Raw genomic sequence first — 25,362 nt, forward strand, 5'->3', positions numbered from 1 at the left:
CGATAGGCTATACAGAGAAATATCTACTTCTAAAACCAAAACGGAGCGATCTAAGTGAATGGTTGTCAATGTGTGCATTCAACTGACAGAGGTAAACTCGCGTGTGGACTCAGCGGTGTGCAAACCCTTTCTGTGCAGAGTCCCGAAACCGGTATTTCCAGCCCAATGAAGGCATACGTACTAAACAGCAGGAAACTTCGTCTAAAACTCAGGAGAAACGTTTCCTTGAAACTGCTCTGCTGTGCGTTCATTCATCTAACAGAGTTGAATCTATGTTGAGATTCAGCGAGTCAGAAACACGTTTCTTCTAGGAGCTGCGTTGGGATATTCCCGAGTGAATGGGACGATAGGCTGTAAAGAGAAATATCTGCTTCTAAAACCAAAACGGAGCTATCTAACTGAATGGTTGTCAATGTGTGCATTCAACTGACAGAGGTAAACTCGCGTGTGGATTCAGCGGTGTGCAAACCCTTTCTGTGCAGAGTCCCGAAACCGGTATTTCCAGCCCAATGAAGGCATACGTACTGAACAGCAGGAAACTTCGTCTAAAACTCAGGAGAAACGTTTCCTTGAAACTGCTCTGCTGTGAGTTCGTTCACGTAAGAGAGTCGAATCTATGTTGAGATTCAGCGAGTCAGAAACACGTTTCTTCTAGGAGCTGCGTTGGGATATTCCTGAGTGAATGGGACCATAGGCTGTACAGAGAAATATCTGCTTCTAAAATGAAAACGGAGCTATCTAACTGAATGGTTGTCAATGTCTGCATTCAACTGACAGAGTTAAACTCACGTGTGGATTCAGCGGTTTTCACACCCTTACTGTGCAGAATCCCAAATCCGGTATTTCCAGCCCAATGCTGGCATACGTACTAAACAGCAGGAAGATTCGTCTAAAACTCAGGAGAATCGTTTCCTTAAAACTGCTCTGCTGTGCGTTCGTTCACGTAAGAGAGTCGAATCTATGTTGAGATTCAGCGAGTCAGAAACACGTTTCTTCTAGGAGCTGCGTGGGGATATTCCTGAGTGAATGGGACCATAGGGTGTATAGAGAAATCTCTGCTTCTAAAAGCAAAACGGAGTTATCTACCTGACTGTTTGTCAATGTGTGCATTCACCTGTCTGAGTTAAACTCACGTGTGGATTCAGCGGTTTGCAAATCCTTTCTGCGCAGAATCCCAAAACCGGTATTTCCAGCCCAATGCCGGCAAACGTAGTAAACCGCAGAAAACTTCGTCTAAAACTCAGGAGAAACGTTTCCTTGAAACTGCTCTGCGGGGCGTTCGTTCACCTAAGAGAGTTGAATCTATGTGGAGATTCAGCGAGTCAGAAACACGTTTCTTCTAGGAGCTGCGTTGGGAAATTCCCGAGTGAATGGGACCATAGGCTGTACAGAGAAATATCTGCTTCTAACACCAAAACGAAGCTATCTAACTGCATGGTTGCCAATGTGTGTATTCAACTGACAGAGTTAATCTCAGGTGTGGATTCAGAGCTTTGCAAAAACTTTCTGTGCAGAATCCCAAAACCGGTATTTCCAGCCCAATGCCGGCATACGTACTAAACAACAGGAAATTTCCTCTAAAACTCAGGAGAAACGTTTCCTTGAAACTGCTCTGCTGTGCGTTCGTTCACCTAGGAGAGTTGAATCTATGTTGTGATTCAGCGAGTCAGAAACACGTTTCTTCTAGGAGCTGCGTTGGGATATTCCCGAGTGAATGGAACCATAGGCAGTACAGAGAAATATCTGCTTCTAAAACCAAAACAGAGCTATATAACTGATTGGTTGTCAATGTGTGCATTCAACTGACAGACTTAAACTCACGTGTGGATTCAGCGTCTTGCAAACCCTTTCTGTGCAGAATCCCAAAACCGGTATTTCCACCCAAATTCCGGCATACGTACTAAACAGTAGTAAACTTCGTCTAAAACTCAGGATAAACGTTTCCTTGAAACTGCTCTGCTGTGCGTTCGTTCACCTAAGACTGTTGAATCTACGTGGGGATTCAGCGAGTCAGAAACACGTTTCTTCTAGGAGCTGCGTTGGGATATTCTCGAGTGAATGGGACCATAGGCTGTACAGAGAAATATCTGCTTCTAAAGCCAAAACGGAGCTATCTAACTGAATGGTTGTCAATGTGTGCATTCAACTGACAGAGTTAAACTCACGTGTGGATTCAGCGGTTTGCAAATCCTTTCTGTGCAGAATCCCAAAACCGGTATTTCCAGCCCAATGCCGGCATATGTATTAAACCACAGTAAACTTCGTCTAAAACTCAGGAGAAACGTTTCCTTGAAACTGCACTGCTGTGCGTTCGTTCACCTACGAGAGTTGAATCTAAGTTGAGATTCAGCGAGTCAGAAACACCTTTCTTCTAGGAGCTGCATTGGGATATTCCTGAGTGAATGGGACCATAGGCTGTACAGAGAAATATCTGCTTCTAAAACCTACACGGAGCTATCTAACTGAATGGTTGTCAATGTGTGCATTCAACTGACAGAGTTAAACTCACGTGTGGATTCAGCGGTTTGCAAATCCTTTCTGTGCAGAATCTCAAAACCGGTATTTTCAACCCAATGCCTGAATACGTACTAAACAGCAGAAAACTTCGTCTAAAACTCAGGAGAAACGTTTCCTTGAAACTGCTCTGCTGTGCCTTCGTTGACCTAAGAGAGTTGAATCTGTGTTGAGATTCAGCGAGTCAGAAACACGTTTCTTCTAGGAGCTGCGTTGGGATATTCCCGAATGAATGGGACCATAGGTTGTACAGAGAAATATCTGCTTCTAAAACCAAACTGAGCTATCTAACTGAATGGTTGTCAATGTGTGCATTCAACTGACAGAGGTAAACTCACTTGTGGATTCAGCGGTTTGCAAACCCTTTCTGTGCAGAATCCCCAAACCGGTATTTCCAGCCCAATGCCGGCATACGTGCTAAACAGCAGGAAACTTCGTCTAAAACTCAGGAGAAACGTTTCCTTGAAACTGCTCTGCTGTGGGTTCGTTCACCTAAGAGAGTTGAATCTATGTTGATGTTCCGTGAGTCAGAAACACGTTTCTTCTAGGAGCTGCGTTGGGATATTCCCGAGTGAATGGGACCATAGACCGTACAGAGAAATATCTGCTTCTAAAAAAAAAAAACGGAGCTATCTAACTGAATGGTTGTCAATGTGTACATTCAACTGACAGTGTTTAACTCACGTGTGGATTCAGCGGCTTGCAACCCCTTTCTGTGCAGAATCACAAAACCGGTATTGCCACCCCAATGCCGGCATACGTACTAAACAGCAGAAAACTTCGCCTAAAACTCAGGAGGAACGTTTCCTTGAAACAACTCTGCTGTGCTTTCGTTCACCTAAGAGAGTTGAATCTATGTTGAGATTCAGCGAGTCAGAAACACGTTTCTTCTAGGAGCTGCGTTGGGATATTCCCGAGGGAATGGGAACAGAGGCTGTACAGAGAAATATCTGCTTCTAAAACCAAAACGGAGCTATCTAACTGAATGGTTGTCAATGTGTGCATTCAACTGACAGAGTTAAACTCACGTGTGGATTCAGCGGCTTACAAACCCTTTCTGTGCAGAATCCCAAAACCGGTATTTCCAGCCCAAAGCCCGCATATGTACTAAACGGCAGAAAACTTCGTCTAAAACTCAGGAGAAACGTTTTCTTGAAAATGCTCTGCTCTGCGTTCGTTCCCCTACGAGAGTTGAATCTATGTTGAGATTCAGCGAGTCAGAAACACGTTTCCTCTAGGAGCTCCGTTGGGATACTCCCGAGTGAATGGGACCATAGGCTGTACAGAGAAATATCTGCTTCTAAAACCAAAACCGAGCTATCTAACTGATTGGTTGTCAATGTGTGCATTCAACTGACAGAGTTAAACCCACGTGTGTATTCATTGGTTTGCAAACCCTTTCTGTGCAGAATCCCAAAACCGGTAATTCCATCCCAATGCCGGCATACGTACTAAACAGCAGTTAACTTCGTCTAAAACTCAGGAGAAACTTTTCCTTGAAACTGCTCTGCTGTGCGTTCGTTCACCAAAGAGAGTTGAATCTTTGTTGAGATTCAGCGAGTCAGAAACAAGTTTCTTCTAGGAGCTACGTTGGGATATTCCAGAGTGAATGGGACCATAGGCTGTACCGAGAATTATCTGCTTCTAAAACCAAAACGGAGCTATCTAACTGAATGGTTGTCAATGTGTGCATTCAACTGACAGAGTTAAACTCACGTGTGGATTCAGCGGTTTGCAAACCCTTTCTGTGCAGAAACCCAAAACCGGTATTTCCAGCCCAATGCCGGCATACGTACTAAACAGCAGGAAACTTCGTCTAAAACTCAGGAGAAACCTTACCTTGAAACTGCTCTGCTGTGCGTTCGTTCATCTAAGAGAGTTGAATCTATGTTGAGATTCAGCGAGTCAGAAACACGTTTCTTCTAGGAGCTGCGTTGGGATATTCCCGAGTGAATGGGACGATAGGCTTTAAAGAGAAATATCTGCTTCTAAAACCAAAACGGAGCTATCTAACTGAATGGTTGTCAATGTGTGCATTCAACTGACAGAGGTAAACTCGCGTGTGGATTCAGCGGTGTGCAAACCCTTTCTGTGCAGAGTCCCGAAACCGATATATCCAGCCCAATGAAGGCATACGTACTAAACAGCAGGAAACTTCGTCTAAAACTCAGGAGAAAGGTTTCCTTGAAACTGCTCTGCTGTGCGTTCGTTCTCCTAGGAGAGTTGAATCTATGTTGAATTTCAGCGAGTCAGAAACACGTTTCTTCTAGGAGCTGCGTTGGGATATTCCCGAGTGAATGGGACCATAGGCTGTACAGAGAAATATCTGCTTCTAAAACCAAAACGGAGCTATCTAACTGAATGGTTGTCAATGTGTGCATTCAACTGATAGAGTTAAACTCACATGTGTATTCAGCGGTTTGCAAACCCTTTCTGTGCAGAATCCCAAATCCGGTATTTCCATCCCAATGCCGGCATACGTACTAAACAGCAGGAAACTTCGTCTAAAACTCAGGAGAAACGTTTCCTTGAAACTGCTCTGCTGTGCGTTCGTTCACCTAAGAGAGTTGAATCTATGTTGAGATTCAGCGAGTCAGAAACAGGTTTTTTCTAGAAGCTGCGTTGGGATATTCCCGAGTGAATGGGACGATGGGCTGTAAAGAGAAATATCTGCTTCTAAAACCAAAACAGAGCTATCTAACTGAATGGTTGTCAATGGTGCATTCAACTGACAGAGGTAAACTCGCGTGCAGTTTAAGCGGTTTGCAAACACTTTATGTGCAGCGTCCCGAAACCGGTATTTCCAGCCCAATGCCGGCCTACGTACTAAACAGCGGGAAACTTCGTCTAACACTCAGGAGAAACGTTTCCTTGAAACTGCTCCGCTGTGAGTTCGTTCACGTAAGAGAGTCGAATCTATGTTGAGATTCAGCGAGTCAGAAACACGTTTCTACTAGGAGCTGCGTTGGGATATTCCTGAGTGAATGGGACCATAGGCTGTATAGAGAAACCTCTGCTTCTAAAAGCAAAACGGAGTTATCTACCTGAATGTTTGTCAATGTGTGCATTCACCTGTCTGAGTTAAACTCACGTGTGGATTCAGCGGTTTGCAAATCCTTTCTGTGCAGAATCCCTAAACCGGTATTTCCAGCCCCATGCCGGCAAACGTAGTAAACCGCAGAAAACTTCGTCTAAAACTCAGGAGAAACGTTTCCTTGAAACTGCTCTGCGGGGCATTCGTTCACCTAAGAGAGTTGAATCTATGTTGAGATTCAGCGAGTCAGAAACACGTTTCTTCTAGGAGCTGCGTTGGGATATTCCCGAGTGAATGGGACCATAGGCTGTACAGAGAAATATCTGCTTCTAACACCAAAACGGAGCTATCTAACTGCATGGTTGTCAATGTGTGTATTCAACTGACAGAGTTAATCTCAGGTGTGGATTCAGAGCTTTGCAAAACCTTTCTGTGCAGAATCCCAAACCGGTATTTCCACCCAATGCCGGCATACGTACTAAACAACAGGAAACTTCCTCTAAAACTCAGGAGAAACGTTTCCTTGAAACTGCTCTGCTGTGCGTTCGTTCGCCTAGGAGAGTTGAATCTATGTTGAGATTCAGCGAGTCAGAAACACGTTTCTTCTAGGAGCTGCGTTGGGATATTCCCGAGTGTATGGGACCATAGGCTGTACAGAGAAATATCTACTTCTAAAACCAAAACGGAGCGATCTAAGTGAATGGTTGTCAATGTGTGCATTCAACTGACAGAGGTAAACTCGCGTGTGGATCCAGCGGTGTGCAAACCCTTTCTGTGCAGAGTCCCGAAACCGGTATTTCCAGCTCAATGTAGGCATACGTACTAAACAGCAGTAAAGTTCGTCTAAAACTCAGGAGAAACGTTTCCCTGAAAGTGCTCAGCTGTGCGTTCATTCATCTAACAGAGTTGTATCTATGTTGAGATTCAGCGAGTCAGAAACACGTTTCTTCTAGGAGCTGCGTTGGGATATTCCCGAATGAATGGGACGATAGGCTGTACAGAGAAATATCTGCTTCTAAAACCAAAACGGAGCTATCTAACTGAATGGTTGTCAATGTGTGCATTCAATTTACAGTGGTAAACTCGCGTTTGGATTCAGCGGTGTGCAAACCCTTTCTGTGCAGAGTCCCGAAACCGGTATTTCCAGCCCAATGAAGGCATACGTACTAAACAGCAGGAAACTTCGTCTAAAACTCAGGAGAAACGTTTCCTTGAAACTGCTCTGCTGTGAGTTCCTTCACGTAAGAGAGTCGAATCTATGTTGAGATTCAGCGAGTCAGAAACACGTTTCTTCTAGGAGCTGCGTTGGGATATTCCTGAGTGAGTGGGACCATAGGCTGTACAGAGAAATATCTGCTTCTAAAACGAAAACGGAGCTATCTAATTGAATGGTTGTCAATGTGTGCATTCAACTGACAGAGTTAAACTCACGTGTGGATTCAGCGGTTTTCACAACCTTACTGTGCAGAAACCCAAAACCGGTATTTCCAGCCCAATGCCGGCATACGTACTAAACAGCAGGAAACTTCATCTAAAACTCAGGAGAAACGTTTCCTTGAAACTGCTCTGCTGTGCGTTCGTTCATCTAAGAGAGTTGAATCTATGTTGAGATTCAGCGAGTCAGAAACACGTTTCTTCTAGGAGCTGCGTTGGGATACTCCCGAGTGAATGGGACGATAGTCTGTACAGAGAAATATCTGCTTCTAAAACCAAAACGGAGCTATCTAACTGAATGGTTGTCAATGTGTGCATTCAACTGAAAGAGTTAAACTCGCGTGTGGATTCAGCGGTTTGCAAACCCTTTCTGTGCAGAATCCCGAAACCGGTATTTCCAGCCCAATGCCGGCATACGTACTAAACAGAAATAAACTTCGTCTAAAACTCAGGAGAAACGTTTCCTTGAAACTGCTCTGCTGTGCGTTCATTCATCTAAGAGAGTTGAATCTATGTTGAGATTCAGCGAGTCAGAAACACGTTTCTTCTAGGAGCTGCGTTGGGATATTCCCGAGTGAATAGGACGATAGGCTGTAAAGAGAAATATCTGCTTCTAAAACCAAAACGGAGCTATCTAACTGAATGGTTGTCAATGTGTGCATTAAACTGACAGAGGTAAATTCGCGTGTGGATTCAGCGGTGTGCAAACCCTTTCTGTGCAGAGTCCCGAAACCGGTATTTCCAGCCCAATGAAGGCATACGTACTAAACAGCAGGAAACTTCTTCTAAAACTCAGGAGAAAGGTTTCCTTGAAACTGCTCTGCTGTGCGTTCGTTCACCTAGGAGAGTTGAATCTATGTTGAATTTCAGCGAGTCAGAAACACGTTTCTTCTAGGAGCTGTGTTGGGATATTCCCGAGTGAATGGGACCATAGGCTGTACAGAGAAATATCTGCTTCTAAAACCAAAACGGAGCTATCTAACTGAATGGTTGTCAATGTGTGCATTCAACTGAGAGTGTTAAACTGACATGTGTATTCAGCGGTTTGCAAAGACTTTCTGTGCAGAATCCCAAAACCGGTATTTCCAGCCCAATGCTGGCATACGTACTAAACAGCAGGAAGCTTCGTCTAAAACTCAGGAGAATCGTTTCCTTAAAACTGCTCTGCTGTGCGTTCGTTCACGTAAGAGAGTCGAATCTATGTTGAGATTCAGCGAGTCAGAAACACGTTTCTTCTAGGAGCTGCGTGGGGATATACCTGAGTGAATGGGACCATAGGGTGTATAGAGAAATCTCTGCTTCTAAAAGCAAAACGGAGTTATCTACCTGACTGTTTGTCAATGTGTGCATTCACCTGTCTGAGTTAAACTCACGTGTGGATTCAGCGGTTTGCAAATCCTTTCTGCGCAGAATCCCAAAACCGGTATTTCCAGCCCAATGCCGGCAAACGTAGTAAACCGCAGAAAACTTCGTCTAAAACTCAGGAGAAACGTTTCCTTGAAACTGCTCTGCGGGGCGTTCGTTCACCTAAGAGAGTTGAATCTATGTTGAGATTCAGCGAGTCAGAAACACGTTTCTTCTAGGAGCTGCGTTGGGATATTCCCGAGTGAATGGGACCATAGGCTGTACAGAGAAATATCTGCTTCTAACACCAAAACGGAGCTATCTAACTGCATGGTTGTCAATGTGTGTATTCAACTGACAGAGTTAATCTCAGGTGTGGATTCAGAGCTTTGCAAATCTTTCTGTGCAGAATCCCAAAACCGGTATTTCCAACCCAATGCCGGCATACGTACTAAACAACAGGAAACTTCCTCTAAAACTCAGGAGAAACGTTTCCTTGAAACTGCTCTGCTGTGCGTTCGTTCGCCTAGGAGAGTTGAACCTATGTTGAGATTCAGCGAGTCAGAAACACGTTTCTTCTAGGAGCTGCGATGGGATATTCCCGAGTGAATGGGACCATAGGCTGTATAGAGAAATATCTACTTCTAAAACCAAAACGGAGCGTTCTAAGTGAATGGTTGTCAATGTGTGCATTCAACTGACAGAGTTAAACTCACGTGTGGATTCAGCGGTTTGAAAACCCTTTCTGTGCAGAATCCCAAAACCGGTATTTCCATCCCGATGCCGGCATACGTACTAAACAGCAGGAAACTTCGTCTAAAACTCAAGAGAAACGTTTCCTTGAAACTGCTCTGCTGTGCTTTCGTTCACCTAAGAGAGTTGATTCTATGTTGAGATTCAGCGAGTCAGAAACAGGTTTTTTCTAGAACCTCCGTTGGGATATTCCCGATAGAATGGGACGATGGGCTGTAAAGAGAAATATCTGCTTCTAAAACCAAAACAGAGCTATCTAACTGAATGGTTGTCAATGGTGCATTCAACTGACAGAGGTAAACTCGCGTGCAGATTCTGCGGTTTGCAAACCCTTCTGTGCAGAATCCCAAAACCGGTATTTCCAGCCCAATGATGGCATTCGTACTAACCAGCAGGAAACTTCGTCTAAAACTCTTGAGAAACGTTTCCTTGAAACTGCTCTGCTGTGCGTTCGTTCACCTAGGAGAGTTGAATCTATGTTGTGATTCAGCGAGTCAGAAACACGTTTCTTCTAGGAGCTGCGTTGGGATATTCCCGAGTGAATGGGACCATAGGCAGTACAGAGAAATATCTGCTTCTAAAACCAAAACAGAGCTATATAACTGATTGGTTGTCAATGTGTGCATTCAACTGACAGACTTAAACTCACGTGTGGATTCAGCGTCTTGCAAACCCTTTCTGTGCAGAATCCCAAAACCGGTATTTCAACCCAAATTCCGGCATACGTACTAAACAGTAGTAAACTTCGTCTAAAACTCAGGATAAACGTTTCTTTGAAACTGCTCTGCTGTGCGTTCGTTCACCTAAGACTGTTGAATCTAAGTGGGGATTCAGCGAGTCAGAAACACGTTTCTTCTAGGAGCTGCGTTGGGATATTCTCGAGTGAATGGGACCATAGGCTGTACAGAGAAATATCTGCTTCTAAAGCCAAAACGGAGCTATCTAACTGAATGGTTGTCAATGTGTGCATTCAACTGACAGAGTTAAACTCACGTGTGGATTTAGCGGTTTGCAAATCCTTTCTGTGCAGAATCCCAAAACCGGTATTTCCAGCCCAATGCCGGCATATGTATTAAACCACAGTAAACTTCGTCTAAAACTCAGGAGAAACGTTTCCTTGAAACTGCACTGCTGTGCGTTCGTTCACCTACCAGAGATGAATCTAAGTTGAGATTCAGCGAGTCAGAAACACCTTTCTTCTAGGAGCTGCATTGGGATATTCCTGAGTGAATGGGACCATAGGCTGTACAGAGAAATATCTGCTTCTAAAACCTACACGGAGCTATCTAACTGATAGGTTGTCAATGTGTGCATTCAACTGACAGAGTTAAACTCACGTGTGGATTCAGCCGTTTGCAAACCCTTTCTGTGCAGAATCCCAAAACCGGTATTTCCAGCCCAATGGCGGAATACGAACTAAACAGCAGGAAACTTCGTCTAAAACTCAGGAGAAACGTCTCCTTGAAACTGCTCTGCTGTGCGTTCGTTCACCTAAGAGAGTTGAATCTATGTTCATATTCAGCGAGTCAGAAACACGTTTCTTCTAGGAGCTGCGTTGGGATATTCCAGAGTGAATGGGACCGTAGGCCGTACAGAGAAATATCTGCTTCTAAAAAAAAAAACGGAGCTATCTAACTGAATGGTTGTCAATGTGTACATACAACTGACAGTGTTTAACTCACGTGTGGATTCAGCGGCTTTCAACCCCTTTCTCTGCAGAATCACAAAACCGGTATTTCCAGCCCAATGCCGGCATACGTACTAAACAGCAGAAAACGTCGCCTAAAACTCAGGAGGAACGATTCCTTGAAACAGCTCTGCTGTGCTTTCGTTTACCTAAGAGAGTTGAATCTATGTTGAGATTCAGCGAGTCAGAAACACGTTTCTTCTAGGAGCTGCGTTGGGATATTCCCGATTGAATGGGACCATAGTCTGTACCGAGAAATATCTACTTCTAAAACCAAAACGGAGCTGTCTAACTGAATGATTGTCAATGTGTCCATTCAACTGACAGGGTTAAACTCACGTGTGGATTCAGCGGTTTGCAAATCCTTTCTGTGCAGAATCTCAAAACCGGTATTTTCAACCCAATGCCTGAATACGTTCTAAACAGCAGAAAACTTCGTCTAAAACTCAGGAGAAACGTTTCCTTGAAACTGCTCTGCTGTGCCTTCGTTGACCTAAGAGAGTTGAATCTGTGTTGAGATTCAGCGAGTCAGAAACACGTTTCTTCTAGGAGCTGCGTTGGGATATTCCCGAGTGAATGGGACCATAGGTTGTACAGAGAAATATCTGCTTCTAAAACCAAACTGAGCTATCTAACTGAATGGTTGTCAATGTGTGCATTCAACTGACAGAGGTAAACTCACTTGTGGATTCAGCGGTTTGCAAACCCTTTTCTGTGCAGAATCCCCAGACCGGTATTTCCAGCCCAATGCCGGCATACGTGCTAAACAGCAGGAAACTTCGTCTAAAACTCTTGAGAAACGTTTCCTTGAAACTGCTCTGCTGTGCGTTCGTTCACCTAGGAGAGTTGAATCTATGTTGTGATTCAGCGAGTCAGAAACACGTTTCTTCTAGGAGCTGCGTTGGGATATTCCCGAGTGAATGGGACCATAGGCAGTACAGAGAAATATCTGCTTCTAAAACCAAAACAGAGCTATATAACTGATTGGTTGTCAATGTGTGCATTCAACTGACAGACTTAAACTCACGTGTGGATTCAGCGTCTTGCAAACCCTTTTTGTGCAGAATCCCAAAACCGGTATTTCAACCCTAAATTCCGGCATACGTACTAAACAGTAGTAAACTTCGTCTAAAACTCAGGATAAACGTTTCTTTGAAACTGCTCTGCTGTGCGTTCGTTCACCTAAGACTGTTGAATCTAAGTGGGGATTCAGCGAGTCAGAAACACGTTTCTTCTAGGAGCTGCGTTGGGATATTCTCGAGTGAATGGGACCATAGGCTGTACAGAGAAATATCTGCTTCTAAAGCCAAAACGGAGCTATCTAACTGAATGGTTGTCAATGTGTGCATTCAACTGACAGAGTTAAACTCACGTGTGGATTTAGCGGTTTGCAAATCCTTTCTGTGCAGAATCCCAAAACCGGGATTTCCAGCCCAATGCCGGCATATGTATTAAACCACAGTAAACTTCGTCTAAAACTCAGGAGAAACGTTTCCTTGAAACTGCACTGCTGTGCGTTCGTTCACCTACGAGAGATGAATCTAAGTTGAGATTCAGCGAGTCAGAAACACCTTTCTTCTAGGAGCTGCATTGGGATATTCCTGAGTGAATGGGACCATAGGCTGTACAGAGAAATATCTGCTTCTAAAACCTACACGGAGCTATCTAACTGATAGGTTGTCATTGTGTGCATTCAACTGACAGAGTTAAACTCACGTGTGGATTCAGCCGTTTGCAAACCCTTTCTGTGCAGAATCCCAAAACCGGTATTTCCAGCCCAATGGCGGAATACGAACTAAACAGCAGGAAACTTCGTCTAAAACTCAGGAGAAACGTCTCCTTGAAACTGCTCTGCTGTGCGTTCGTTCACCTAAGAGAGTTGAATCTATGTTGATATTCAGCGAGTCAGAAACACGTTTCTTCTAGGAGCTGCGTTGGGATATTCCCGAGTGAATGGGACCGTAGGCCGTACAGAGAAATATCTGCTTCTAAAAAAAAAAACGGAGCTATCTAACTGAATGGTTGTCAATGTGTACATTCAACTGACAGTGTTTAACTCACGTGTGGATTCAGCGGATTTCAACCCCTTTCTCTGCAGAATCACAAAACCGGTATTTCCAGCCCAATGCCGGCATACGTACTAAACAGCAGAAAACGTCGCCTAAAACTCAGGAGGAACGATTCCTTGAAACAGCTCTGCTGTGCTTTCGTTTACCTAAGAGAGTTGAATCTATGTTGAGATTCAGCGAGTCAGAAACACGTTTCTTCTAGGAGCTGCGTTGGGATATTCCCGATTGAATGGGACCATAGTCTGTACCGAGAAATATCTACTTCTAAAACCAAAACGGAGCTGTCTAACTGAATGATTGTCAATGTGTGCATTCAACTGACAGAGTTAAACTCACGTGTGGATTCAGCGGTTTGCAAATCCTTTCTGTGCAGAATCTCAAAACTGGTGTTTTCAACCCAATGCCTGAATACGTTCTAAACAGCAGAAAACTTCGTCTAAAACTCAGGAGAAACGTTTCCTTGAAACTGCTCTGCTGTGCCTTCGTTGACCTAAGAGAGTTGAATCTGTGTTGAGATTCAGCGAGTCAGAAACACGTTTCTTCTAGGAGCTGCGTTGGGATATTCCCGAGTGAATGGGACCATAGGTTGTACAGAGAAATATCTGCTTCTAAAACCAAACTGAGCTATCTAACTGAATGGTTGTCAATGTGTGCATTCAACTGACAAAGGTAAACTCACTTGTGGATTCAGCGGTTTGCAAACCCTTTCTGTGCAGAATCCCCAAACCGGTATTTCCAGCCCAATGCCGGCATACGTGCTAAACAGCAGGAAACTTCGTCTAAAACTCAGGAGAAACGTTTCCTTGAAACTGCTCTGCTGTGCGTTCGTTCACCTAAGAGAGTTGAATCTATGTTGAGATTCAGTGAGTCAGAAACACGTTTCTTCTAGGAGCTGCGTTGGGATATTCCCGAATGAATGGGACCATAGGCCGTACAGAGAAATATCTGCTTCTAAAAAGAAAAAACGGAGCTATCTAACTGAATGGTTGTCAATGTGTACATTCAACTGACAGTGTTTAACTCACGTGTGGATTCAGCGGCTTGCAACCCCTTTCTGTGCAGAATCACAAAACCGGTATTTCCAGCCCAATGCCGGCATACGTACTAAACAGCAGAAAACTTCGCCTAAAACTCAGGAGGAACGTTTCCTTGTAACAGCTCTGCTGTTCTTTCGTTCACCTAAGAGAGTTGAATCTATGTTGAGATTCAGCGAGTCAGAAACACGTTTCTTCTAGGAGCTGCGTTGGGATATTCCCGAGGGAATGGGAACAGAGGCTGTACAGAGAAATATCTGCTTCTAAAACCAAAACGAAGCTATCTAACTGAATGGTTGTCAATGTCTGCATTCAACAGACAGAGGTAAACTCGCTTGTGGATTCAGCGGTATGCAAACACTTTCTGTGCAGAATCCCGAAACCGGTATTTCCAGCCCAATGCCAGCATACGTACTAAACAGTAGGAAACTTCGTCTAAAACTCAGGAGAAAGGTTTCCTTGAAACTGCTCTGCTGTGCGTTCGTTCACCTAGGAGAGTTGAATCTATGTTGAATTTCAGCGAGTCAGAAACACGTTTCTTCTAGGAGCTGCGTTGGGATATTCCCGAGTGAATGGGACCATAGGCTGTACAGAGAAATATCTGCTTCTAAAACCAAAACGGAGCTATCTAACTGAATGGTTGTCAATGTGTGCATTCAACTGATAGAGTTAAACTCACATGTGTATTCAGCGGTTTGCAAACCCTTTCTGTGCAGAATCCCAAATCCGGTATTTCCATCCCAATGCCGGCATACGTACTAAACAGCAGGAAACTTCGTCTAAAACTCAGGAGAAACGTTTCCTTGAAACTGCTCTGCTGTGCGTTCGTTCACCTAAGAGAGTTGAATCTATGTTGAGATTCAGCGAGTCAGAAACAGGTTTTTTCTAGAAGCTGCGTTGGGATATTCCCGAGTGAATGGGACGATGGGCTGTAAAGAGAAATATCTGCTTCTAAAACCAAAACAGAGCTATCTAACTGAATGGTTGTCAATGGTGCATTCAACTGACAGAGGTAAACTCGCGTGCAGATTCAGCGGTTTGCAAACACTTTATGTGCAGAGTCCCGAAACCGGTATTTCCAGCCCAATGTCGGCCTACGTACTAAACAGCGGGAAACTTCGTCTAACACTCAGGAGAAACGTTTCCTTGAGACTGCTCCGCTGTGAGTTCGTTCACGTAAGAGAGTCGAATCTATGTTGAGATTCAGCGAGTCAGAAACACGTTTCTACTAGGAGCTGCGTTGGGATATTCCTGAGTGAATGGGACCATAGGCTGTATAGAGAAACCTCTGCTTCTAAAAGCAAAACGGAGTTATCTACCTGAATGTTTGTCAATGTGTGCATTCACCTGTCTGAGTTAAACTCACGTGTGGATTCAGCGGTTTGCAAATCCTTTCTGTGCAGAATCCCTAAACCGGTATTTCCAGCCCCATGCCGGCAAACGTAGTAAACCGCAGAAAACTTCGTCTAAAACTCAGGAGAAACGTTTCCTTGAAACTGCTCTGCGGGGCATTCGTTCACCTAAGAGAGTTGAATCTATGTTGAGATTCAGCGAGTCAGAAACACGTTTCTTCTAGGAACTGCGTTGGGATATTCCCGAGTGAATGGGACCGTAGGCTGTACAGAGAAATATCTGCTTTTAACACAAAAACGGAGCTCTCTAACTGCATGGTTGTCAATGTGTGTATTCAACTGACAGAGTTAATCTCAGGTGTGGATTCAGAGCTTTGCAAAACCTTTCTGTGCGGAATCCCAAAACCGGTATTTCCAACCCAATGCCGGCATACGTACTAAACAACAGGAAACTTCCTCTAAAACTCAGGAGAAACGTTTCCTTGAAACTGCTCTGCTGTGCGTTCGTTCGCCTAGGAGAGTTGAATCTATGTTGAGATTCAGCGAGTCAGAAACACGTTTCTTCTAGGAGCTGCGTTGGGATATTCCCGAGTGTATGGGACCATAGGCTGTACAGAGAAATATCTACTTCTAAAACCAAAACGGAGCGATCTAAGTGAATGGTTGTCAATGTGTGCATTCAACTGACAGAGGTAAACTCGCGTGTGGATTCAGCGGTGTGCAAACACTTTCTGTGCAGAGTCCCGAAACCGGTATTTCCAGCCCAATGAAGGCATACGTACTAAACAGCAGGAAACTTCGTCTAAAACTCAGGAGAAACGTTTCCTTGAAAGTGCTCAGCTGTGCGTTCATTCATCTAACAGAGTTGAATCTATGTTGAGATTCAGCGAGTCAGAAACACGTTTCTTCTAGGAGATGCGTTGGGATATTCCCGAGTGAATGGGACGATAGGCTGTACAGAGAAATATCTGCTTCTAAAACCAAAACGGAGCTATCTAACTGAATGGTTGTCAATGTGTGCATTCAACTGACAGAGGTAAACTCGCGTGTGGATTCAGCGGTGTGCAAACCCTTTCTGTGCAGAGTCCCGAAACCGGTATTTCCAGCCCAATGAAGGCATACGTACTAAACAGCAGGAAACTTCGTCTAAAACACAGGAGAAACGTTTCCTTGAAACTGCTCTGCTGTGAGTTCCTTCACGTAAGAGAGTCGAATCTATGTTGAGATTCAGCGAGTCAGAAACACGTTTCTTCTAGGAGCTGCGTTGGGATATTCCTGAGTGAATGGGACCATAGGCTGTACAGAGAAATATCTGCTTCTAAAACGAAAACGGAGCTATCTAATTGAATGGTTGTCAATGTGTGCATTCAACTGACAGAGTTAAACTCACGTGTGGATTCAGCGGTTTTCACACCCTTACTGTGCAGAAACCCAAAACCGGTATTTCAAGCCCAATGCCGGCATACGTACTAAACAGCAGGAAACTTCGTCTAAAACTCAGGAGAAACGTTTCCTTGAAACTGCTCTGCTGTGCGTTCGTTCATCTAAGAGAGTTGAATCTATGTTGAGATTCAGCGAGTCAGAAACACGTTTCTTCTAGGAGCTGCGTTGGGATACTCCCGAGTGAATGGGACGACAGTCTGTACCGAGAAATATCTGCTTCTAAAACCAAAACGGAGCTATCTAACTGAATGGTTGTCAATGTGTGCATTCAACTGAAAGAGTTAAACTCGCGTGTGGATTCAGCGGTTTGCAAACCCTTTCTGTGCAGAATCCCGAAACCGGTATTTCCAGCCCAATGCCGGCATACGTACTAAACAGAAATAAACTTCGTCTAAAACTCAGGAGAAAAGTTTCCTTGAAACTGCTCTGCTGTGCGTTCATTCATCTAAGAGAGTTGAATCTATGTTGAGATTCAGCGAGTCAGAAACACGTTTCTTCTAGGAGCTGCGTTGGGATATTCCCGAGTGAATGGGACGATAGGCTGTAAAGAGAAATATCTGCTTCTAAAACCAAAACGGAGCTATCTAACTGAATGGTTGTCAATGTGTGCATTAAACTGACAGAGGTAAACTCGCGTGTGGATTCAGCGGTGTGCAAACCCTTTCTGTGCAGAGTCCCGAAACCGGTATTTCCAGCCCAATGAAGGCATACGTACTAAACAGCAGGAAACTTCGTCTAAAACTCAGGAGAAAGGTTTCCATGAAACTGCTCTGCTGTGCGTTCGTTCACCTAGGAGAGTTGAATCTATGTTGAATTTCAGCGAGTCAGAAACACGTTTCTTCTAGGAGCTGCGTTGGGATATTCCCGAGTGAATGGGACCATAGGCTGTACAGAGAAATATCTGCTTCTAAAACCAAAACGGAGCTATCTAACTGAATGGTTGTCAATGTGTGCATTCAACTGAGAGAGTTAAACTCACATGTGTATTCAGCGGTTTGCAAAGACTTTCTGTGCAGAATCCCAAAACCGGTATTTCCAGCCCAATGCTGGCATACGTACTAAACAGCAGGAAGCTTCGTCTAAAACTCAGGAGAATCGTTTCCTTAAAACTGCTCTGCTGTGCGTTCGTTCACGTAAGAGAGTCGAATCTATGTTGAGATTCAGCGAGTCAGAAACACGTTTCTTCTAGGAGCTGCGTGGGGATATTCCTGAGTGAATGGGACCATAGGGTGTATAGAGAAATCTCTGCTTCTAAAAGCAAAACGGAGTTATCTACCTGACTGTTTGTCAATGTGTGCATTCACCTGTCTGAGTTAAACTCACGTGTGGATTCAGCGGTTTGCAAATCCTTTCTGCGCAGAATCCCGAAACCGGTATTTCCAGCCCAATGCCGGCAAACGTAGTAAACCGCAGAAAACTTCGTCTAAAACTCAGGAGAATCGTTTCCTTGAAACTGCTCTGCTGTGCGTTCGTTCACCTAAGAGAGTTGAATCTATGTTGAGATTCAGCGAGTCAGAAACACGTTTCTTCTAGGAGCTGCGTTGGGATATTCCCGAGTGAATGGGACCATAGGCTGTACAGAGAAATATCTGCTTCTAACACCAAAACGGAGCTATCTAACTGCATGGTTGTCAATGTGTGTATTCAACTGACAGAGTTAATCTCAGGTGTGGATTCAGAGCTTTGCCAAAACTTTCTGTGCAGAATCCCAAAACCGGTATTTCCAACCCAATGCCGGCATACGTACTAAACAACAGGAAACTTCCTCTAAAACTCAGGAGAAACGTTTCCTTGAAACTGCTCTGCTGTGCGTTCCTTCGCCTAGGAGAGTTGAATCTATGTTGAGATTCAGCGAGTCAGAAACACGTTTCTTCTAGAAGCTGCGATGGGATATTCCCGAGTGAATGGTACCATAGGCTGTACAGAGAAATATCTACTTCTAAAACCAAAACGGAGCGTTCTAAGTGAATGGTTGTCAATGTGTGCATTCAACTGACAGAGTTAAACTCACGTGTGGATTCAGCGGTTTGAAAACCCTTTCTGTGCAGAATCCCAAAACCGGTATTTCCATCCCGATGCCGGCATACGTACTAAACAGCAGGAAACTTCGTCTAAAACTCAAGAGAAACGTTTCCTTGAAACTGCTCTGCTGTGCTTTCGTTCACCTAAGAGAGCTGAATCTATGTTGAGATTCAGCGAGTCAGAAACAGGTTTTTTCTAGACCCTGCGTTGGGATATTCCCGAGAGAATGGGACGATGGGCTGTAAAGAGAAATATCTGCTTCTAAAACCAAAACAGAGCTATCTAACTGAATGGTTGTCAATGGTGCATTCAACTGACAGAGGTAAACTCGCGTGCAGATTCTGCGGTTTGCAAACCCTTCTGTGCAGAATCCCAAAACCGGTATTTCCATCCCAATGACGGCATTCGTACTAACCAGCAGGAAACTTCGTCTAAAACTCTTGAGAAACGTTTCCTTGAAACTGCTCTGCTGTGCGTTCGTTCACCTAGGAGAGTTGAATCTATGTTGTGATTCAGCGAGTCAGAAACACGTTTCTTCTAGGAGCTGCGTTGGGATATTCCCGAGTGATTGGGACCATAGGCAGTACAGAGAAATATCTGCTTCTAAAACCAAAACAGAGCTATATAACTGATTGGTTGTCAATGTGTGCATTCAACTGACAGACTTAAACTCACGTGTGGATTCAGCGTCTTGCAAACCCTTTCTGTGCAGAATCCCAAAACCGGTATTTCCACCCAAATTCCGGCATACGTACTAAACAGTAGTAACCTTCGTCTAAAACTCAGGATAAACGTTTCCTTGAAACTGCTCTGCTGTGCGTTCGTTCACCTAACACTGTTGAATCTAAGTGGGGATTCAGCGAGTCAGAAGCACGTTTCTTCTAGGAGCTGCGTTGGGATATTCTCGAGTGAATGGGACCATAGGCTGTACAGAGAAATATCTGCTTCTAAAACCAAAACGGAGCTATCTAACTGAATGGTTGTCAATGTGTGCATTCAACTGACAGAGGTAAACACGCGTCTGGATTCAGCGGTTTGCAAACCCTTTCTGTGCAGAATCCCAAAACCCGTATTTCCACCCCAAAGCCGGCATACGTACTAAACAGCAGTAAACTTTCTCTAAAACTCGGAAGAAACGTTTCCATGAAACTGCTCTGCTGTGCGTTCGTTCACCTAAGAGAGTCGAATCTATGTTGAGATTCAGCGAGTCAGAAACACGTTTCTTCTAGGAGCTGCGTTGGGATATTCCTGAGTGAATGGGACCATAGGGTGTATAGAGAAATCTCTGCTTCTAAAAGCAAAACGGAGTTATCTACCTGAATGTTTGTCAATGTGTGCATTCACCTGTCTGAGTTAAACTCACGTGTGGATTCAGCGGTTTGCAAATCCTTTCTGCGCAGAATCCCAAAACCGGTATTTCCAGCCCAATGCCGGCAAACGTAGTAAACCGCAGAAAACTTCGTCTAAAACTCAGGAGAAACGTTTCCTTGAAACTGCTCTGTGGGGCGTTCGTTCACCTAAGAGAGTTGAATCTATGTTGAGATTCAGCGAGTCAGAAACACGTTTCTTCTAGGAGCTGCGTTGGGATATTCCCGAGTGAATGGGACCATAGGCTGTACAGAGAAATATCTGCTTCTAACACCAAAACGGAGCTATCTAACTGCATGGTTGTCAATGTGTGTATTCAACTGACAGAGTTAATCTCAGGTGTGGATTCAGAGCTTTGCAAAAACTTTCTGTGCAGAATCCCAAAACCGGTATTTCTACCCAATGCCGGCATACGTACTAAACAACAGGAAACTTCTTCTAAAGCTCAGGAGAAACGTTTCCTTGAAACTGCTCTGCTGTGCGTTCGTTCGCCTAGGAGAGTTGAATCTATGTTGAGATTCAGCGGTCAGAAACACGTTTCTTCTAGGAGCTGCGTTGGGATATTCCCGAGTGTATGGGACCATAGGCTGTACAGAGAAATATCTACTTCTAAAATCAAAACGGAGCGATCTAAGTGAATGGTTTTCAATGTGTGCATTCAACTGACAGAGGTAAACTCGCATGTGGATTCAGCGGTGTGCAAACCCTTTCTGTGCAGAGTCCCGAAACCGGTATTTCCAGCCCAATGAAGGCATACGTACTAAACAGCAGGAAACTTCGTCTAAAACTCAGGAGAAACGTTTCCTTGAAAGTGCTCTGCTGTGCGTTCATTCATCTAACAGAGTTGAATCTATGTTGAGATTCAGCGAGTCAGAAACACGTTTCTTCTAGAAGCTGCGTTGGGATATTCCCGAGTGAATGGGACGATAGGCTGTAAAGAGAAATATCTGCTTCTAAAACCAAAACGGAGCTATCTAACTGAATGGTTGTCAATGTGTGCATTCAACTGACAGAGGTAAACTCGCGTGTGGATTCAGCGGTGTGCAAACCCTTTCTGTGCAGAGTCCCGAAACCGGTATTTCCAGCCCAATGAAGGCATACGTACTAAACAGCAGGAAACTTCGTCTAAAACTCAGGAGAAACGTTTCCTTGAAACTGCTCTGCTGTGAGTTCGTTCACATAAGAGAGTCGAATCTATGTTGAGATTCAGCGAGTCAGAAACACGTTTCTTCTAGGAGCTGCGTTGGGATATTCCTGAGTGAATGGGACCATAGGCTGTACAGAGAAATATCTGCTTCTATAACGAAAACGGAGCTATCTAATTGAATGGTTGTCAATGTGTGCATTCAACTGACAGAGTTAAACTCACGTGTGGATTCAGCGGTTTTCACACCCTTACTGTGCAGAAACCCAAAACCGGTATTTCCAGCCCAATGCCGGCATACGTACTAAACAGGAGGAAACTTCGTCTAAAACTCAGGAGAAACGTTCCCTTGAAACTGCTCTGCTGTGCGTTCGTTCATCTAAGAGAGTTGAATCCATGTTGAGATTCAGCGAGTCAGAAACACGTTTCTTCTAGGAGCTGCGTTGGGATACTCCCGAGTGAATGGGACGATAGTCTGTACAGAGAAATATCTGCTTCTAAAACCAAAACGGAGCTATCTAACTGAATGGTTGTCAATGTGTGCATTCAACTGAAAGAGTTAAACTCGCGTGTGGATTCAGCGGTTTGTAAACCCTTTCTGTGCAGAATCCCGAAACCGGTATTTCCAGCCCACTGCCGGCATACGTACTAAACAGAAGTAAACTTCGTCTAAAACTCAGGAGAAACGTTTCCTTGAAACTACTCTGCTGTGCGTTCATTCATCTAAGAGAGTTGAATCTATGTTGAGATTCAGCGAGTCAGAAACACGTTTTTTCTAGGAGCTGCGTTGGGATATTCCCGAGTGAATGGGACGATAGGCTGTAAAGAGAAATATCTGCTTCTAAAACCAAAACGGAGCTATCTAACTGAATGGTTGTCAATGTGTGCAATCAACTGACAGAGGTAAACTCGCGTGTGGATTCAGCGGTGTGCAAACCCTTTCTGTGCAGAGTCCCGAAACCGGTATTTCCAGCCCAATGAAGGCATACGTACTAAACAGCAGGAAACTTCGTCTAAAACTCAGGAGAAAGGTTTCCTTGAAACTGCTCTGCTGTGCGTTCGTTCACCTAGGAGAGTTGAATCTATGTTGAATTTCAGCGAGTCAGAAACACGTTTCTTCTAGGAGCTGCGTTGGGATATTCCCGAGTGAATGGGACCATAGGCTGTACAGAGAAATATCTGCTTCTAAAACCACAACGGAGCTATCTAACTGAATGGTTGTCAATGTGTGCATTCAACTGAGAGAGTTAAACTCACATGTGTATTCAGCGGTTTGCAAAGACTTTCTGTGCAGAATCCCAAAACCGGTATTTCCAGCCCAATGCTGGCATACGTACTAAACAGCAGGAAGCTTCGTCTAAAACTCAGGAGAATCGTTTCCTTAAAACTGCTCTGCTGTGCGTTCGTTCACGTAAGAGAGTCGAATCTATGTTGAGATTCAGCGAGTCAGAAACACGTTTCTTCTAGGAGCTGCGTGGGGATATTCCTGAGTGAATGGGACCATAGGGTGTATAGAGAAATCTCTGCTTCTAAAAGCAAAACGGAGTTATCTACCTGACTGTTTGTCAATGTGTGCATTCACCTGTCTGAGTTAAACTCACGTGTGGATTCAGCGGTTTGCAAGTCCTTTCTGCGCAGAATCCCAAAACCGGTATTTCCAGCCCAATGCCGGCAAACGTAGTAAACCGCAGAAAACTTCGTCTAAAACTCAGGAGAAACGTTTCCTTGAAACTGCTCTGCGGGGCGTTCGTTCACCTAAGAGAGTTGAATCTATGTTGAGATTCAGCGAGTCAGAAACACGTTTCTTCTAGGAGCTGCGTTGGGATATTCCCGAGTGAATGGGACCATAGGTTGTACAGAGAAATATCTGCTTCTAACACCAAAACGGAGCTATCTAACTGCATGGTTGTCAATGTGTGTATTCAACTGACAGAGTTAATCTCAGGTGTGGATTCAGAGCTTTGCAAAAACTTTCTGTGCAGAATCCCAAAACCGGTATTTCTACCCAATGCCGGCATACGTACTAAACAACAGGAAACTTCCTCTAAAGCTCAGGAGAAACGTTTCCTTGAAACTGCTCTGCTGTGCGTTCGTTCGCCTAGGAGAGTTGAATCTATGCTGAGATTCAGCGAGTCAGAAACACGTTTCTTCTAGGAGCTGCGATGGGATATTCCCGAGTGAATGGGACCATAGGCTGTACAGAGAAATATCTACTTCTAAAACCAAAACGGAGCGTTCTAAGTGGATGGTTGTCAATGTGCGCATTCAACTGACAGAGTTAAACTCACGTGTGGATTCAGCGGTTTGAAAACCCTTTCTGTGCAGAATCCCAAAACCGGTATTTCCATCCCGATGCCGGCATACGTACTAAACAGCAGGAAACTTCGTCTAAAACTCAGGAGAAACGTTTCCTTGAAACTGCTCTTCTGTGCTTTCGTTCACCTAAGAGAGTTGAATCTATGTTGAGATTCAGCGAGTCAGAAACAGGTTTTTTCTAGAACCTGCGTTGGGATATTCCCGAGAGAATGGGACGATGGGCTGTAAAGAGAAATATCTGCTTCTAAAACCAAAACGGAGCTATATAACTGATTGGTTGTCAATGTGTGCATTCAACTGACAGACTTAAACTCACGTGTGGATTCAGCGTCTTGCAAACCCTTTCTGTGCAGAATCCCAAAACCGGTATTTCCACCCAAATTCCGGCATACGTACTAAACAGTAGTAAACTTCGTCTAAAACTCAGGAGAAACGTTTCCTTGAAACTGCTCTGCTGTGCGTTCGTTCACCTAAGACTGTTGAATCTAAGTGGGGATTCAGCGAGTCAGAAACACGTTTCTTCAAGGAGCTGCGTTGGGATATTCTCGAGTGAATGGGACCATAGGCTGTACAGAGAAATATCTGCTTCTAAAACCAAAACGGAGCTATCTAACTGAATGGTTGTCAATGTGTGCATTCAACTGACAGAGTTAAACTCACGTGTGGATTCAGCGGTTTGCAAATCCTTTCTGTGCAGAATCCCAAAACCGGTATTTCCAGCCCAATGCCGGCATATGTATTAAACCACAGTAAACTTCGTCTAAAACTCAGGAGAAACGTTTCCTTGAAACTGCACTGCTGTGCGTTCGTTCACCTACGAGAGTTGAATCTAAGTTGATATTCAGCGAGTCAGAAACACCTTTCTTCTAGGAGCTGCATTGGGATATTCCTGAGTGAATGGGACCATAGTCTGTACCGAGAAATATCTACTTCTAAAACCAAAACGGGGCTGTCTAACTGAATGATTGTCAATGTGTGCATTCAACTGACAGAGTTAAACTCACGTGTGGATTCAGCGGTTTGCAAATCCTTTCTGTGCAGAATCTCAAAACCGGTATTTTCAACCCAATGCCTGAATACGTACTAAACAGCAGAAAACTTCGTCTAAAACTCAGGAGAAACGTTTCCTTGAAACTGCTCTGCTGTGCCTTCGTTGACCTAAGAGAGTTGAATCTGTGTTGAGATTCAGCGAGTCAGAAACACGTTTCTTCTAGGAGCTGCGTTGGGATATTCCCGAGTGAATGGGACCATAGGTTGTACAGAGAAATATCTGCTTCTCAAACCAAACTGAGCTATCTAACTGAATGGTTGTCAATGTGTGCATTCAACTGAGAGAGGTAAACTCACTTGTGGATTCAGCGGTTTGCAAACCCTTTCTGTGCAGAATCCCCAAACCGGTATTTCCAGCCCAATGCCGGCATACGTGCTAAACAGCAGGAAACTTCGTCTAAAACTCAGGAGAAACATTTCCTTGAAACTGCTCTGCTGTGCGTTCGTTCACCTAAGAGAGTTGAATCTATGTTGAGATTCAGTGAGTCAGAAACACGTTTCTTCTAGGAGCTGCGTTGGGATATTCCCGAGTGAATGGTACCATAGGCCGTACAGAGAAATATCTGCTTCTAAAAAAAAAAAAACGGAGCTATCTAACTGAATGGTTGTCAATGTGTACATTCAACTGACAGTGTTTAACTCACGTGTGGATTCAGCGGCTTGCAGCCCCTTTCTGTGCAGAATCACAAAACCGGTATTTCCAGCCCAATGCCGGCATATGTACTAAACAGCAGAAAACTTCGCCTAAAACTCAGGAGGAACGTTTCCTTGAAACAGCTCTGCTGTGCTTTCGTTCAC

This window comes from Aotus nancymaae, unplaced genomic scaffold (genome assembly GCF_030222135.1).
Source record: "Aotus nancymaae isolate 86718 unplaced genomic scaffold, 86718_ANA_hifiasm-v0.15.2.pri h1tg000072l, whole genome shotgun sequence".
Taxonomy (NCBI): domain Eukaryota; kingdom Metazoa; phylum Chordata; class Mammalia; order Primates; family Aotidae; genus Aotus; species Aotus nancymaae.